At 46.4% G+C, this 17,986-nt stretch overlaps 1 protein-coding gene across 1 annotated transcript in view; it reads left to right on the plus strand.

Moving 5' to 3' along the window:
• LOC115364366 (RNA binding protein fox-1 homolog 3-like) overlaps positions 1 to 17,986 on the plus strand; it is a 74,867-nt gene that overhangs the window by 24,175 nt on the left and 32,706 nt on the right. The gene's annotated exons all lie outside the window — the stretch shown is intronic.

Consider the following 17,986-nt stretch of genomic DNA (forward strand, 5'->3'; position numbering starts at 1 on the left):
GCAGAGCGACAGATAGCGGTTAAGGATGCTGACCGGAGCCTCAACCGCACTTAACCAATGAGAGAGATAAGCAGCATCCTGCTGGACCGGCGCTCAAGAGAGGAATCGGTCTTAGCTCTTCTTTTTTACACGGCCATGCAGCTCTTTTTTCACGCATCATAGCTCAGCTTCTGCAGGATGAACTTGTGTTTGTGTAGTTATTTTACCTGCCTGTAGGATAACGCGGCATGTCCACCGGCTTGACTCAAGGTGCAAGGAAGAAAAAAATACAACAGCTTAATCCAGGGAAAAGGTGCAACTTTTGATCAAAGTACAAAAAAATGTTAGTTGTTTTTTCGTGATAACAGTTGCCATGCCTGCCCTCTGGCCTTCTTTTATCAAAGGCACTTGAATGTACCAATTTGTAGCTCTGTAATGATTAGATAACAGCATGATGCTTTTCGCTGTTATGCAGAGGATGCGGTAGTCTTATGCAACTATGCGTAACACATGCCAGCCAGAACCCTTACAGGTATTCACAGTTGGTACCCAACTGTGAATACCTGTAAGGGCTCATCAGCTTTAGCTGCATTTTGGTATTTGGAACACCTCAAAATCGTTTTCATGTTCCCTTAATTTTTTTTCCTGTTTTCAGGAAACTGAGCTGCAGTCCCAATTGAACTAGCAGGCTTTTAAAATTGATCTAATATGTCCATGGCAGGCGCTTTTAAAGTACTGTGGTTTGTGAAAATGTAAGCAGAAACCATTTAAATTTTCAGTAATAGTGAGGCTGCTATGTGCCTTTGGAGATGTAAGGGAAGAGGCATGGTGTGCGCCGTCCAGAGGCTGAAGAACAAGATCCCAGCCACACTATTTCACCATAATTATTTGGACAGGCTGAGAACGATAACCCACTTTAGCGGAGTTTTGTTGTACTCAGCACAAAGACTATAATGGCTTGTAAAATACATGCCGACATGATTGAAAGGTGCGCCGTCGTTATGAGATGATGCCTTGCCATGCAAACTATTCCTCACGCAGTTCTCTTCATCTCCTCTCCACCCACTCCAAGCAAAGTGGCATTTCCATTTTAAGATTGCCTCCCCGGCCCCTTTGTGAATAGAATCGAATTACGCTGAAAAGCACTGATTGATTCTTTCTGAGCACAATAGTTTTCCTCATTTAAGCCAATCCCGGCAGGTTTCCTTTTCTCGAAGTACCTATTGAATCCAGTCCAAGAAGTCATTGTGGCCATTATATTGTTTCAAAATGGGTGAATGGCTATGGGATGAGGACATGCAGTTCTGAGGAACCCTGACACAGGGGGCCAGGGCAAGATGTAGATGGGATTGGGGGTCAAGAGTTCAGATGGTGGAAGCTTGAGATCTAGGGTATGTATTTCACACGCACATACAGTACATACACACACACACGCACGCACACACGTCCTATGGTCCCTCTGTCACATAGTTTACCCAGGACCCAAGGGCCCTTTTTAATGGTTGTGCTTAGAAGTGGATTCCAGCTCATTACATACGCTAATTTGCCACGAGGAGGTTGCGCCAGAACCCACCGGTTCAGGCTCAAAGAGGGTGCCAGTTAGGAGGAAGAAGAAGTTCTTCATGCACGACGGCTTTTTAGATGGGAGAGAGAAAGTGTGAGGGGTTGGGCAGGGGTGGGCTTTATCCTGGAGGTGTTTGATAAATGAGAGCCCACCAGCCAGCTCTTTGGAGCCACCCACACCCAGCGCACCCTATCCCCACCCACCCTTAGCTTCTGATTACCCTTTGAGGGCGCCGTAATGTAGCCTTCATCATTGTAATGTCAGCGCAAACACAGCACAGCGGAGCACCCCTCACCTCCTCACCCCAGCTATGATGAAAGGCAGAACGGGTGAGGGGTTCACATCTGTGCCTGGGCTTTAATCAACTTTACTGCACACATACAGTAATGTAAAACAGAGAATGAGAGGCCGATCCAGTTGCTGACACTATCACAATGCTCTTCCCCCCCCCCCCCCCCCGGCCTGCACCTCTCGAGCTCCCTGCTCACCTGCTGAGGGAGGATGGAGGTGGGAGGAACATTGCTTGTCTGACCCGACTCTAGGGCCACTGGAAACAGCTGCCAAGTTTACAGTGGCAGGCCTCAGCAGAAAGCCTCTGGAGCGGGCCGAGGTTTCGTCCGTCTGTGCTTTTGACGAGTTACCTGCGGTACAGTGAGGCGCCGAGAGAACGGGGCCGCTCTGGGTAGTCAACAAAGGGTTCGAGTTGGACGCGATTCCGCTAACCAGCGCAAGTGATGTTCAGCCAGCGATGCATGGACGGGATCCATGTGTGCCGTCACACCGGCGCTGGTGCGGTGTATCAGCGGGGACACTCCAGTTCTCATCTGGAGGCATGCCAGTCCAATGAGCTGAAATTGAGGTTGTGGTTTCATTTTTCCTTCTTTTTTTGATATTCCTCCTTGCCGCCACACTAAAAATAAAAAAAATAATAATAAATAAATAAAGATCCTGCACGCTCTTTAAGGCTTTCCTTTTAAACCAGATATAAGACAGGGACTGAGGAGGCCTTTTTGTTGCATTAAAAAGTGTGAAATGCGAATCACTGCAAATGTCACCGACAGTCATGGTCACGTCCCCCTTTTGCTTTTGAGTGTAGACCTGAATCTCATCCTCTACTAAAGGCAACTTCCTCTGGCTGCAGCAAAGGAAATTAGACTGTGACTATTAACCAAAGGTAAAAAAAAAAAAAGGCACTTTTGACCATGTGAAAACTCATGCAAGCAGCGCGGTGTAAAAGTGTTTGTGTGGGAAGTTTTATTAAAGGGGCCTGTCTATTGTATTTTAGAGGGGAGTTTGCTGGCCCTCCACCGCACAGCCTAATGCTACTGAAATATTTGCCAGCCGCAGAAATTGTCACTTTGCCCAACTTCCCCCGATCAGTCATCTGGCCTGCGTGACCCTCGATTACTTCCACCCCCTGCCTCCCTGTCAGACCTACATGATCAGGCCCTGGTGGCTGCTTTTGTCCTTTTCCCTCTGTAATGTAGTATTTCATGCTTTCTTGCCTGATCTGCTCGATCAGCAGTATTCCCTCTGTCCCTCTGCACCTCCCCCTAGTTCACCCCGTCCATTTCCTCCCTCCATTGGTTTGACATATACAGCGGCGAACAGAGAACTTGCTTCTCATTGAAGTGGATTCAATGGAAGTTGAGATCATGATGCGCTTATTGACTTTCTTTCTCCGCCCGTCTTTGAAGCTTGTCTTAGAATAATAGGAAATAAAGAGAAATGTCAAAACGATCAGAAAAGGATATTAGCGCCTACACCCGATTCTCTTATTCTTATTAGACTTACTTCTGATAATATCAGTAGTTAGTCATCACGGTGCAGCTGCGTATGCTACGGTCCCCTCTTTCGTTGAATACCTATCTGTCACAAAGTGATTATAAAATAGCGCTATTACCCAGAGAATGATAATTTAAAGTTTTAGTAAAACAATCAAGAGTGGAAGTTAATATGTAACGTGAGGTTCCTGAATGAGATCAGTCGTAATCCTTTTGCTCTTTCTCTCCATCGTTGGATAAACAGAGACAATCTCCAAGCTCTCTTTATTTATATCTTTAAGACCAAACCCAAACCTTGACTGTATATTTTTCTTTTGAAGATCCCTTCCACGGATTAAGGTGCTCCTAATTGACTCAATTATCCAGTCCAGTCAAAGTTTGAAAAGTAAAAGTGTGGGTTGCAAGGATTTTTCTAGCATTAAGTCGTCATTGAGGGGGCACACAGGCCCAGTGTATTTACTGCCAGAGCCCGCGTTTATCCGACCTGATGCCTCTAATGCGGGTATCAATCTCCACAATGCATTCTCCTTCCAATATGGGTCGTGTCATCTCTGGTTAGTGGAGTCTCCTGATGAAATTGTCCAAAACTCCACCGATCAATCAGGCTTGCCGAGGGATTGATTTTCTTTCATCTTTCTCGTCTTCTCTTTCTCTTCCTGCCCCTCTTGATTCCGAGGCCTCTGATGTTTCTTAATGTAAGACGAATGTCGTGCAGAGGGTAAAAAAAAATGGCTTGCTTTGACCTGTTCCTACAAACCATTTCTTTCTCTTTTACTTTCTCCCTTTTCCATCCAAACCTTCTCCTTTTTTTTTTTTTCCTTTTTTTTTTTTTTTATTAGGCTTATGTCACCTCGGTACATGAAGAACCTTTTCTCATCCGGATGCACCCCACCTGCATCTACATTAGCTCTCACCACAGTGTATTGAAAAACATTTCCCCGAACTGTAGCTAAGGTCTTATATTTCATCACTGTAAATGCATTTCCTTATCTCTGTACTAAAATATGCATTGTAGGAGTAATGCAAAGACTACAAGGCAGGCAGGCATGCAGGCAGGCAGGCAGGCGGGGAGATCAAGAGGCAGGCCTGCCCCCAGGTTCCCTCTTCGGCGGGGGCCTCAGCCGCGGGACAGCAGGGCCTGGCGGATCACCGGCCCCCCCATTTGTATGGGCCTCACGACTTTCCCCATAATGAAATATTCACAGGTCACTGGTTCCCTGAGAAATGATGGGGGTCAGTCAATTGCTTTTCAGCGAGTAATTTTCTCCCCCTTCAGACGGCCCTGCTTGTCGTGTTGACAGTCATTAGCGCAGGAGGAAGGCTGGATCGAAGCGCAAGTGTGACACTTGTCAGACAGCAGCAGTCTTTAGCTCCTCTGCCTCTCTTTTATTTCCCTCTATCTTTTCCTCTTCCATTTTATCTAGCTTTTACTCTCTTTTTTTTGTGCCCTGCTGTTTTTCAACTTGAAGTCGGTCGGATAAATCATGCTACTGCAGGGTTTTTCTTGTTTCTTCCTGTCTGCACTTTTTCGTGTTGTGTTGTTGTTGTTGTTCTCGCTGCTGCGGTGGATTTCAAACCCGAGCTCTCCCTCCGTGTTACGGCGTGGAAACGAGCCCGCTCCCAGTCTTCTAAATGGGATGCAGTGAAACCGGGAGGAGAATGTAACCCGTTTTTTTTTCGGGTAATCAATCACTTTGAAAGAAGGCCATCAAAAGCCAATCAAAAGAGACACTTCAGATTTGGTGATTGGTGATTAGACCTCTGGAAATCCCAGGGAAAGTTTAGCCAAGGCTCTTTTTTCTTTATGACTCGGCCTGACCTTTAAAGATATTACCATTTGACATGATGAATGGCACACTGAGGAGACAGAGACTTTTCCTATTAACCAGCTGTGGTGGAGGGAGATCACAATCCTTTCCGAACCCCCACCCCCAAAAGGAGCAGAGAGTGACATCAGCGGGTGACACGGTGTTGGAAATGATGTGGGAGGGGGGGTGTGTGATGGGCGGGTATGGGGGTCCTCCATGGTAGAGGCACTGCAGACGGCTAGCCTGACCCCGAGGAAAACTCCAATTAGCAAGCGGTAATGGTTCGGCCTCGTGCCTCGTGTCTGCAGGCGGCTGCAGCGCCGACCCCCAGGCTTTGCTTTCCCTCTGTCTGCTACGATATGATTGAGACTTGGAGAGCACCCATGGCAATCTGTTTCCAAATGTGTCAACACGGAGCCACGTGTCACACACTGTGCTCAGACAAACAGCGAGCACAGACAACCCTGCACCATACATAGTGGGGTTAGAAGGTTAGACCGAGTTAACCTTGCATTAAACATCAAAAATTAGCCAATTGCCATCGTCCACATCGGATATGATATACATTTGTGGCACGATTTCCTCTCCGACCAAGGATTTCCTTGCTTGCTGCAGAAAGTAAAAGCCCAGCGCGGGGTGTGTTGCAGGAAAAACCCATTTCTTGCTGCAGAAAGCGACCAAAATTTGTTTAAGCACATGATGAATAGAATGAGTGGAACGGGGCTGATCATAATTTATCACTGTGAATAACAGTATTGTTGTAGCAGTCTCTTTGATTACATATTTCTTGTAGACCGGATCAATACTACGCCGGGTGTCTCTGGGAAGCTCTTAACCTGAAATCGACTGTAATGCAACATTGTGAGTTGATTTCATTTGAGTGTGTATTAATATTGTTAAATTAAAATATGCCGTGCGTTGTATTTCTACTGTTTAGCTTGGCATTTAACTGTTTGTGTGTTGGTACTCTTGCTAAAGCTAATAACTAATAATTAACTAATGATTTTGGGAGGTGAGATCAGTCACTCTGCAGTGAGAAGCTTCCAGTAGAGGATTTAGTATCACATGATAGTTTCACTGCTTTTGAATTGAATTTTGGGGAGAAAAGTAAATCCTGCCTTTTTTAAGATATTGAATGCTGGTACAAAGATATTAACTACTACTGATAATACAACAGTATTGACTCAAACCAAAAGTAATGCAGGCCAAAAAATCCCCATCTTAACAAGTCATCTAGTGTTAAAATCTTGTTTCCCTGAAAACAAGGTGAAAAAAAAAAAAAGAAAGCCAGTGGGATGGTAAATAAAAAACCCACTTGTTTCCAATGCAGTTTTATTTGTTTAAATATGTTATATAAATATGTTTAAATAAGGCAGAATAAGATCAGCAGATCAGCCCACAAGCGCCAACGCCTGATTCAAGACAGGTTCTGGAAACCAGTTGGTTTGCAGTGCTGTCTCTCACCACTGGCAGATTTCTTTTCACTTGTTTTCAGAAAAACAAGATTTAATAAATACGAGACTACATGACTTGTTAAATGGAGATTTTTGTTTCGCCGCATGGTACATTGTATTGTGTGTGTTTGTTGTACTGAGCTACTGAATGCCTAAGTTTCCTGCGGGATCAATAAAGTATCTGTGTGTGTATCTGTGTATCTATGCATCGGCCTATCTCTGTGGCATTCAGAAATCCATGTTGGTCAAATCCGAGTGCAGACACACTCTAGATCTTATAGATCCTAATTTGCATACACACTCACAAACACCCAGGCTGGCACAAACATGCACATTCCTCCCTCGTCCAGCTTCAGGTCCACATCATGCAGCTTCAGCCGTGCTGTCGTAGAATAATGTCGTAGAGAAGGTCTGATGAATCCCTGTGGTAAGCCTCGTCTCTAAGAGCAGCCATAAGGGGAGTGGGATCACAGCATTAAGTGGCAGTGAGAGGGAATAAGAGATTCCTTTTTACGAGCAAATAAAACATTTGGATCTGGCAGAGAGCTGGCAAATTACAAGCAACACATTTCACACTCATCATTCCAACTTGTATAGAAGCGCGGGCTGCCTATCTCTGACCACTCAAAAGGAGGCAGCGTTAGCTTCCTTTAATTTCATTTTCATATTTTCATTGCCTTCTCTCCAGCTGCCACGTTATGTCACTTCACTTTTCGCTGTGAGACGCTCACATTATCACACTGTATACTTGTGTCTCTTATGCTGCAGCAAAATTGGATATAAGCCTTCTCTTTGTGCCTTCGACGGCATTATTTCCGTCTGGAACTGATTCCATGAGGAACTTAGGCTGGATTTTCTGATTTCCAGCACCCTTAAAAAGTCTCAAATCCTTGATTAGGCGCCTGAATAAAAAGAAATGCGGCTGCTTTTTCCCAGTAATGTACTGTAAATCAATATGAAATACAGACTAATTCACTCCTCTAATTTTGTAATTCACTAGTTTTAGGAACAAATTCCTCTTACTCAAGCCTCAACTGTAGTCATTTTCCCCCGAATAAAACATGATGACTGTATTTATTTATTTATTTATTTATTTGTAAGGTTGCCTGTTTATTCCTTCCTTCCTTTTTTTTTTTAATTCAAGGCGTGTTTGCTGAGTATGCAGCCTTTTTCAGCAGTGCCCTGCAATGCACTCGCACATTTGTGCACATAATCCCCAGTGCAATCTCAGTCCTCTACTGTTGGCCAACTGAGCAACTCAATTGGGGATAAGTGTTTTGCTCAAGGGCACATGGGTTGTAGGTGTTAACTTTGGGGAAAGTTAATTTACTTCCCAACCCCATAAATTCCTAGCTGGGGTGAGGAATTGAGCCGGTCAGAAGCGATCTCTCTAACCTTCAGGCTTCTGCTGCTCCAGATGACCACAAACAAGGAAAACAAACATCCCTCTGAGAGGATATTAGCTATGGAGTTATTTACTGTAGCGTTGCACTGCGGGAAAATCTCCATCTCAACAACTAATTTCGTCCCACGGTCATTGTTGAAAACTTGTTTTCCTCAAAACAGGTCAAACAATCTGCCAGTGGGATGAGATCATTTTCCTGCACTAATCAAGTTGTTTCCAAGACGAGTGTCATTTCCTTGATACCGTATGTTTTATTCTGCTTTATTTCAACATATTTATTCTTGTGTACGGAAAAATCCAAGTGAAACCGGACAAAAGTGGGACGGTCGCATCCCACTGGCAGATTTTTTCACATATTTCATGGAAAAGAAAGCAGGATTTTTACAGGAGATCCGTCTAAATGACCTGTAAGCATGGAGGTGTTGATGCAGGGTGGTGGCGGGCGTCTTCTGAAGCATGCGACAGCGTGCAAAATAATTTTGTGTCCACCCTGATAAAGAGGATGATGTTCTTTCTCTTCACCTCTCGGAGCTCCCACATGCATCCTCAGTAATAGCGCTGCTCGGAGCCGAAACCACGTTCCATGTTCTGCATTTCGTCTGGGGCCAAATGAACATGGGGCAGAAATTCACGTTGAAATGGAGACGCTCCGTCGTCCTCCCGTGGCCGCGCGCTGTACAGTTTCCCAACGATGCCTCTGCCAGGGAAAGAGAAGCTCAAGGCGGTGTTGTAACAAACTTTTCACTTAAAACTGAGCACTGATTAATTAAGAAAGATAGATTTCTGCCCCCGCCTCTCTATTTCTATATCTCTCTCTTTTTCTTTTTTTTTTTCCTTTGCCACCAGGGGGGCAGATGTTTTTAAAGAGCAGACATTCCAATGCAGCAAAACCAAATACAGCCTCGATCAGCGAGCAATGTTATTTCAAAGGCAGTTTGATCTTGTTTAGATGGATTTTGATAAACATGACTAGAATCCAAGTGGTTTTTCGCTTTAGTGTATATGTTTTTTTTTTTTTTTTTTTTTTTTTTTTTTGAAATGGGATTTTGTGTCCTGATTATTTTACACGTAAACACGGGCCTCGCTGTGTATCACCATTACAGCTTGTGTCAACATGTATACATTGCATCGCATCAATCTTGCACTCAGCACAAGCAGACAAAGCTATTATGTTAAAAGCCCATTTGCCTGACATATACTTACCAAAGATGGCCTCTCGCGGGGGGGGGGGGGGGGGGAGCCCGATCTGGTGTATATTGATAGGTTCATTGATTGATTGATGGTCTCTGGTGATTTATCGATTCATCTCGGTTCCAAATGAGCTGCGAGCGTATTTCTGCCCAGAGGAAAACAACCACATTCTCACACAAGCCTGCTTTCCGTAATGAGAATTCACTGACTTATTTTGAGCTCTGTGGCGCTTACGTACATTCCCCCTTCGAATTTGATCTTTTTTTGGGGGGTTGCGCTAGGTGTATGTGAAATTGAAAAGGAAAATTGTTGCATGGCGTTGTGTTAGGAGATTTAGAGGAAGATGCACTCAGGCAAGCACTTTATCCCATCACTGTACAAAGTCAAATCTCTTCCTCCCGAGGTTTTAGGAAGAGTTTCAGGGCGTCCTTAGGTAGTTAAAAGTGCATCGACTGTGGATGGGCTAGTGGGATGTGTAGATTAATGCAGTGGAAAGCCATCCCTCAAAGTGCTTAGAATAATTAGAGTCAGGCTTCCAACAGAATGGGCATGTCACTGGAGGAAATTGTATTTTTATTTACTGTGTCGGGTCTCCCTTGGCCTCTCTCCCTCCCTCCCTTCCTCTCTCTCTGCCGCTCTCCATTTATATTGTTGTAGAGTTTTCAGTATTCAGGAACGGGGCGTTTCTCAAAGTGTCTTAAAGGTTCTGTCAGTGCACTGTGATGCATTTCTCGGATTTGTATCTCTGTACATTTCCATGTGTGGGTGCACACCATTTGTATTCCGCACAGGCGTTTCTATTCAGGTATTCCCACATCGGCGCTCACATGTAAATGCACTGCATTAACATATATGTGTTTATACATAAATATATGTATATATATATACTTGTGAGTGGTTACATATATGTGAGTGTGTTTGTTTTTCCTCGTGTTTCGGCCGCTGTGTGTTTGCGTCCGCGTGCGTGTGCGTGTCAGCGGCTGCATGTTAGCTTGCCCACCAAAGTGTGAAGGCATTTCCCATCTCGGCCCTGTGGACTCTGGTGGAGAGGGAGGCGGGCCATTGATAAATTGATCACAGTGCAATTGTGGAGTAGTGAGACATGCTCTAAATCCCTCCCCCATTGCCAGGCATCCCACACACACACACCATGGCTCTGGCATCAATTATTGTGGATTGCGTGGTTGACAGAGTGTAAACCAGGTGCCAGCCCTCAATCCAATTAAAGAGATTTAATTGGAGAAAATAAATGGAGTGTGTCCAGGAAGTGCTGGCTTGCCCACACTAAGTAGATTTTTTTTTTTCCCCCCCTTTTTTGAAAAGTAAGGTTTTGTTTATGAAAGACCGATTGAATCTAATAAAGCCTCAAGGCTGTTGCTTTTCCCAGACTGCCTTGCTCCACAGGTCAGTAATGCAAACAATCCAATTTCTGTCGTCTGAAAGGTGTACTGGCATGTTGCGAAAGGATTATTGTCTCAGCCGGGCCCGTCAGGTGTTGCCGGGATACACTGCCATTTTAAAGTGGTGCTAATAATTAGCGCGGGATAGGTTTTAATTCATGGAAATGCTTTTTTAAAGAGGACATCCACCGAACGAGCAGGCGGATCTGCCACTCAACCTGTTAGCGTTATTGCCATAGGACTGGCTTCATAAGCAGCCAAGCAGGGCAACAGGCTATTTTGTGAATAGACGTGCATTATCTGTGCATTACCAAGTGGATTCTCTGCGGTCGCCTGCGCGAGACAGGAGCCGCCGCAGCTTTGACGAGTTCACAGAGCTAAAGAGAGGCAACGGCGAAACGGTAAAAAACGGTCAGGTGAAGCCGCCGCGGTGGTCCCGGCTCTCCCACGCCTCGCTTGCCTCTATCCAAATTTGTCCCGGGGGAGGATAAGAGGGAGTGAGAGTGCAGCTTGTCCCCATCCTCATCCTCATCGCCGTCCCCCTCCCCCTTCCCGCCAACTCTTCACAAGGGACAGACATGCATAATTCAGATTGTTATCTGTCTGCTGCTTACCCCCCCATTCCCCACACATCTACAATGAAAGTCTTACTGCACATCAGTGATTCACCAGACAGAGACCCACCACCCCCCCACCACCTTCCCGCCGACTTTCAGAGGGAATCATATGGAGCTGACAGGGACTCCACAAGCGTGCAACTTCCTATAATTGGAATGAAAAAAGGGTGGGTGGGTGGTTTGGAGTTGGGGGGGGGGGGAGTACTGCTGCATCAGGGATCTGGCAAGAGCAGCATAGGCGTTTAAACAGCCATTCAGCAATGTCACCCAGCAGATGGGCGACTGGGTGTGTGTGTGCGCCCACTCGTTAGCCACCGAGAGAGGAATGAGCGGACGGGAGACGCCGAGGGTTCGGAGTCGGGGAGAAAGACTTCAGAGTTTGGATCCGACTCTTGGAAGAACGCAGATTTTTAACCATCAGAAATGAAATGCCGCACCGGGACCGCAGACGGTTGCCTAAGCTGAACCAGCCAAAAAAAAAAAAAAAAAAAAAAAAATCCTCCCAGCCTCCCACTGTGAGCATCTCCATTTCCCCAGGTTTCCCCCTGCATCTTTATCCTCCAGGCTTTCCCTCTCTCTCTCTCTCTCTCTCTCTCTCTCTCTCTCTCTCTCTCTCTCTCTCTCTCTTTCTCACTGTGCTCCAGCACCTTTTTTCCTTCTTAAACATCAGAGGAGCAAATCAGCAGACAAGCGATTGTACAAGTTTTCCCAAGCTTTCAAGAATTACCACCATTTCATCACAGATAATCACAGTTAATAACCCTTCTCATTAAGGAGACGAGAATCACGGGTCATTAATATTGTTAATATCTCTCTCCCTCTCTCTCTCTCTCTCTCTTCTCTCTCTCTCTCTACTCATCTCCCTCTTATTCCGTCTCTGAGTGCCAGAGGGAGTGGAAACAAAAGGATGACTAAAAAAGAGCTTAGCGCGACAGTGATTAACCGATCGGGGTAGATGGACTGTGATGAATCAAAGTTATCTCTCAAATCTTAATAACTGGAATTAGCCCCTGATTAGATGAGCTTTGGCTACAGCGGGGAGCAGTCGGCATTTTCACTTCAAAGAATCCCGCCCATGTAAACCTGTCCCTCCCTCCACTGCGGAGCAAAGCCAAAAAGGGGAAAAAAAAAAGAGAGAGAGAGAGAGAGAGAGAGCATCAGCGAGGCAAAGAGGACACAGGAAAGCAGAGAGATGGATTACAAAGGAAGTCATAAGAGAGCAGCGAGGAGAAAGAGAAGAGGAGGCGATGTAAATGGCGCTGGTTCACCTGTTCGCCTCCCAGAATTAGGTCGTTGTCATGTTTTTTTTTTTTTTTCTCGTCTTTGCATCTCTCTCTCATTGTCTCTCGCGGTGTCTTTCTTTCTTTGAGTCTTTCTCCGGGGGGCCGGTGGGAGGTGTCGGGCTCTTTGTGTGACAGGGTCATAATGACAGTGGCACTCTTCTTCATTTACATATGTTTGCCATTGTCACAGCGGTCAAGGAATGTCATGTCGAGATTCCCGCATGCTTAAGCAGTGGCATTTTGTCCCCCACGAGGAAATCTGCCCCTCCCGATCATAACCCGCACACGCACAAAAAAGATCAAATTAACATGACAATCAGCTGATTCTAAAACAAATGTTGGCATTTTCAACCCCTATTGAATTTCAAAAGACTAATTTGTAGTCTGAAGATCGGTACATTGGCATGGCGACACCATACAGTTGTATATATGATGAAAGGACATCCCCGATCAACTGTTTAATTATCAGTTTTTGTTTTAGACAGGCCTTTATCTCGGTCATCAGCAGCAATCTCGGGGATGAAAAGTGTTTCGGCTCAGGTGCATTAACAGGAGAGTCCAATATTACTTTTTGGGCAGTCACACAGGGGAACTTTACAGAAAAATAGAGAGGAAAAAGGGAGTGAATATATCAAGATGAGAAAGTTCTGTGGTGTGTGTTTGATGAGGTCAAAGCGGCGCAGTGTCTGTTTTCTTGCTAATGAATGAATATAAACATAAAAAAGGAGATGCATCCCACAAGTTAATCCAAATTTTGACACCCAGTCTGAAGTAATTAGTCCCAGATGCAAATATCTGTTATGCAACAAAAAGGCAGCAACATTAAAACAGACAATTATCTCCTCTTATGGTGTTGGCAAAATGTTATGAATCTGACCATGTGGAACTGATGGCTTTTTTAAAGGGTGTGTAGGCTTATTTGGATGTTTTTCTTGTTTTTATTTATTTTTTTATTTTTTTTTAAATTTTTTTTCTTTCTTCATTCCCCAACGTGCAGTGCCTGAGCCCGGGCAGAGCGGTGGCTGGCGGTGGCGGGGAGACAGACAGGTTCATTACATGTCACAGGAGTTCAAAGTGATCTTCTGTCTGCTCTGTTTATTAAGTGGCGCTCCAGTGTCTCTGAGGTATAGTAACACTCGCAGTCCTCGCTACTAAGAGCAGTCCCATTTCGGCGCGCGGCTCCGTGTGCGGTGTCGCCGCAATGTAATGAAGAAATCAGCAAGGGATTGAGGAAAATGAACTCTCCCTTCTAATACCACCGTCTAAGGCCGCGCGGCAAATAAGTGCTCCCAATAACAAGGAAAAATCACGTTACTGGGGATGAAACATATGTGACATGCGAAAACGATTAAGCCTCTCGGAAAAGAGGAGCAAAAAAACGCGCGCGCACACAATCTAAATTGACTCGGACGGCGAGTGAAGACACCGAGTGTTTATTTTCATGAATTGATTTTTCCACAAATGAGGTGGAAAAATAGAAAGATGGAGTTTGCGAGGGAGGAAATGTGAGAGAAAACAATAACCCTCTCCCCTGCCTATTTGAAATCATAAACCCACTGTTGTGGTGTGGAAGACCAGCGCTGGGGGTGCGATGGTGGTGGTGGTGTGGGGGGGGTTTGCGAGCGTTTTCCCAGGCATTTTGAATCTGCATTAAATTGGGCTGCTTCTTCCAGCTCTCCCTGCTCTCCATCCCAAAGTTGTGCTGTAATTGGCTGACTGGAGGGGGAGGGGAATAGCCGCTGCACCGGATATGTGCCTCATCATGAGAAACTCAACTCAAGGTGTTTTTTTTTTTCTTTTTTTTCTGTGTGTGTGTGTGTTGTTGTTGTTGTTGATGTTGCAGTTGTTGTTTACCTCTTCTCAGTTTCTCTTTTTTTTTTTTTTTTTTTGGACTCACCTTGGATTTACTGTATGGCATGTGGTCGTAATTAACACATGCCGCAGCCTCTGGTGAGCGCTAACACGGAGAATTGGAGTAAGATCATGTGGCTCGCCTAATTAAAATGGACCCGGCTAGACAGCCTTTATTTATGTGCGCCTTAAAGACAAAATGAATGCCAGTTGCCTGTGGAAATCATCTCGGGCTGTCTTTTTGCCTGCCTCGCCTCGCCTCGCCTGCCTTGACTGTCTGTGTGCGGGGCTACAATTAACCGAGCATCAGCGGCGCGGCTGAGAACAACAAGAGGCTTTCATGCAGCTGGCTGGAACCACTCAGTGTTTCGTTTGTGTTGCATCAACTGATTGCCTTACGTTGGCCTCCGCTGAGCTGTGTTACGCTCTCCGCCAGTCTCTTCTCGGGCTCTGCGCTGCGACGGCTCAGCGGGATTTGTCACAAGTTTGCCGTTATCACTGTCAGGCACTCATTAAATCCAAATGAGCATCACTTCTTTGTCGGAGCCACATTAGAGAGAGGAGCGCTCGGCACACGATTCCTTTGGACGAGATGAGAACGATTTTCGGTCACTCGAAAGCTGAAGATTCACTTGAAGATGTTATGTCACCCATTATCTGACGAGGCAAGTTCCTGGTATGCGCGTCGAATGAACGGATCCGACGGCGGCGCTGCGTGTTGGGGTCAACGCCGAGCAATTTGCGCAATGTGCACTTTGTAATAACGCCGCCGAGCCGCTCAGAAATGTGTTTACGCCGCGGAAAAAGGAGCGAATCGCCCGTCGCACGGGAAACAAACCGAGACAAAGCGAGGCAGGTTTGTTTGTACGGCGCCATTCAAGCACAAGGCAATCCAGAGTGCTTTACATAAGATTTAAGAAGACACAAATACAAGATTTAAAAGATAGTGTGTTAAAAGATAGTGTATTAGCGCCGTACAGTAGGAAGCGAGGAGCCTTTTAAGGCCCACGAGAGCTGACAAATGAAGCGCGCTCCCTGTGACTGAGCAGAAGCCATAAAGCTGCCCACTTCATCACGGCTCCTATCACTGAGATTGATCAGGCGCTCCCATTTGAGTGATTTCCCTCCGGATTCAATGCAACGCAATTAGTCGCCTACGGTATTTCGCCTTAACGTTGCTCTTTGACCCCCCCCCCCCTCCCCGCCCGCCACGTGTACGTCTCAGGCCAGCACTCTGCCGATATGAGTTCCACCTAACAGCTCCGGTATTTGCACAGCCCATCTCCTCTTGGCCTCTCAACACCGTCCCTCCCAGTGCTGCTAAAGAGGATCACGGATCACTGGCAAGCAGCCAAACGGCTCTACCTACTGAGATGGAATATAGCCTTGACCATCTATATTGGGGGTTAGCACCAGCGAAACATCTCTCTCTCTCTTTCTCCCTCTCTCTCTCTCTCTCTCTCCGTCTGTGCCACAGCACTGCACTGTGAACACTCAGACTTTCTCGGAGACTGGCAGCCTCAGCGCCGGCCGTCGCCGCGAGGCCTCTCCCTCACCTCTTTTGCCTCACCGGTGCTGACTGTAAAAACAAAAAACTCCGCTCCAAAAAGTGATCTCCTTAAGTAAGGGTTTCCAATCCAATTTTACACCGGGAGAGTGCTTAAGATTAGAGAGAGTGTTTTTTATTGTGCTCTCCGGTAATAGGGGTAGAGGGGGTGAGAGGAGAGGAGGGAGGGAGCGAGCGAGGGAGGAAGGTAAGGCAGAAGCGAGAGCAGAGGATGGGAGATCGATAAAGGCTGACTGTTCTCTCTAGTTGCCTTTATTCCTCGTAGTCCTGTCCGTGGAGACGAGGTTTAGGCGGCTCATGGCAGCCGGCCGTGCGGGGGGGGGGGGTTGTTAAAGCGACGCACAGGGACCGGCTCTCTGTCCATAAACAGGCTCGCAGGTGGAGAAACACTCAACCGGGCCCCCGGTATAACGACGACTTGTAGCACTCCTCCGCACCCATAATGAACAGCGATCTCTTTTCCGCGGGAATGAGATGTGCCGCGCGCCTGACTGGCTCGTCGTGGAGGGCTTTTCATTAGGCGCCATGGATTATCTTGATGACGGCGCGTCCGCCCCAGCGAAAAGGGCGTGCGGTCGCTGTGGGACAGCCACAACTCCCTTGATTTGCATGGGCCCCCTTTTTTCCTCTCCCAGTTCATTTCCAGTCGAATAACTCGTTTGTCACATACATCAGAGGAAGGCGAAGATCATACGAGAGCCAGTGTTACTTTGTGTTTCACTAATGAGGCCTGTACTCTCCGCCTCCTTGCTTTTGCCTTGCTGCCCTTTGAAACAGCAGCGGCGTGGTGCTACAACACTTTGGTAGTGTGTTATATCTCTGCAGCGCCGAGCTCCGGGCTGTTATCCTGTTTATGTGTCACATGGCTCCGTCTCAGTCCTTTGCCCTTGTTTAATGCTCAAATTGCAATAGGCCTGACACAAATATACGGGCCTGAGTGCCCTGTCACTAACTAAAAGGCATAACTCAAGCTTTGATCTCCTTAATGGCATGAACAGTGTTTCATGTACAGTGGAGACTTTTTTTTTTTTTTTTTTTTTTTTTTTTTCGAGGCGAGGTTGTGGAGTTTTCCGTCTCGAATGCTGATGCGAGACGGTTCGGACGGGGGGGCGGTTACGAGGAGGCCACGAGGTCTGCGAGTATTCTCGGCCGTCCTACCCGGATGTGTGCCTTTTTTAGGTAACCAACCCCCCATTCTCCTTAAAAAAATGGGTACTTAAAAGTTTAAAATTGCCAACATCAAGAGCTTCCTTGAATTAGGATGCCCCGCAATGCAAGTGTGTTATATAATGCCATGACTGGAGGGAGAGGAAAAGTAGAGCACAGGGGTAGAGATTAAAAAAGTTTCAGCATAAAGAGAGAGGGGGGGGGATGAGATGAGCATGAAAGGGAAAGAGCAAGAGGGTGCAGAGGGGGAGGAGGGACTGAGCGAGAGAGAGCGAGCGAGAGAAATAGAAATACAGTATAAAGAGGAAGAGAATGAGAAAGAGAGAGGGGGTTTAGGTCAGACAGGAGTGAGGGCCCGTTCCTCCGCCAGCAGGAGCCTTGAGACCCGGCCGGCTCCCGGTGGCTGGCCGGTCCTCCCCTGCTCTCGAGGCTGAAGGCCCTCTCTCTCTCTTCTCATTTAGATAATGGAGCATTTTCTTAATTGGCGGCGCGCGGTTTGGACCGAGGTTTGTTTGCCAACACGTCAGAGGCGCATTATTTCCACTACATTTACAGCGCCGCGCCGCTCGGCTCTCTCATTAAAATCACGGCCTCCTCCTGCCCAAAAATGCAGCTTTCTGTGGAAGTCTGCAGAAGGAGGCCAAACACTACAGCGGCGAGCGAGCGAGCGAGCAAGGGGGGGAAAAAAAAAATGAACAAAAAACAAAATTTATCTCCTCTCTCACCATCCCCAGCCAGCTTGTAAAGGAAGAGACAGAAACTTCTCTATCTGTTTACTGTTATTGTTTTTTTTTCTCAAGCCATAAACCCTTGCTTCTGCCGCCATTGCGCGCTTTCTCTTCCTCTCTTTTATCGCAAGAGTTATGCGTCGTGCTCGCATGATCTGTATCTTTAAATTTGATTGAGGGTATTTGCA

This window comes from Myripristis murdjan, chromosome 8, assembly GCF_902150065.1.
Source record: "Myripristis murdjan chromosome 8, fMyrMur1.1, whole genome shotgun sequence".
Taxonomy (NCBI): domain Eukaryota; kingdom Metazoa; phylum Chordata; class Actinopteri; order Holocentriformes; family Holocentridae; genus Myripristis; species Myripristis murdjan.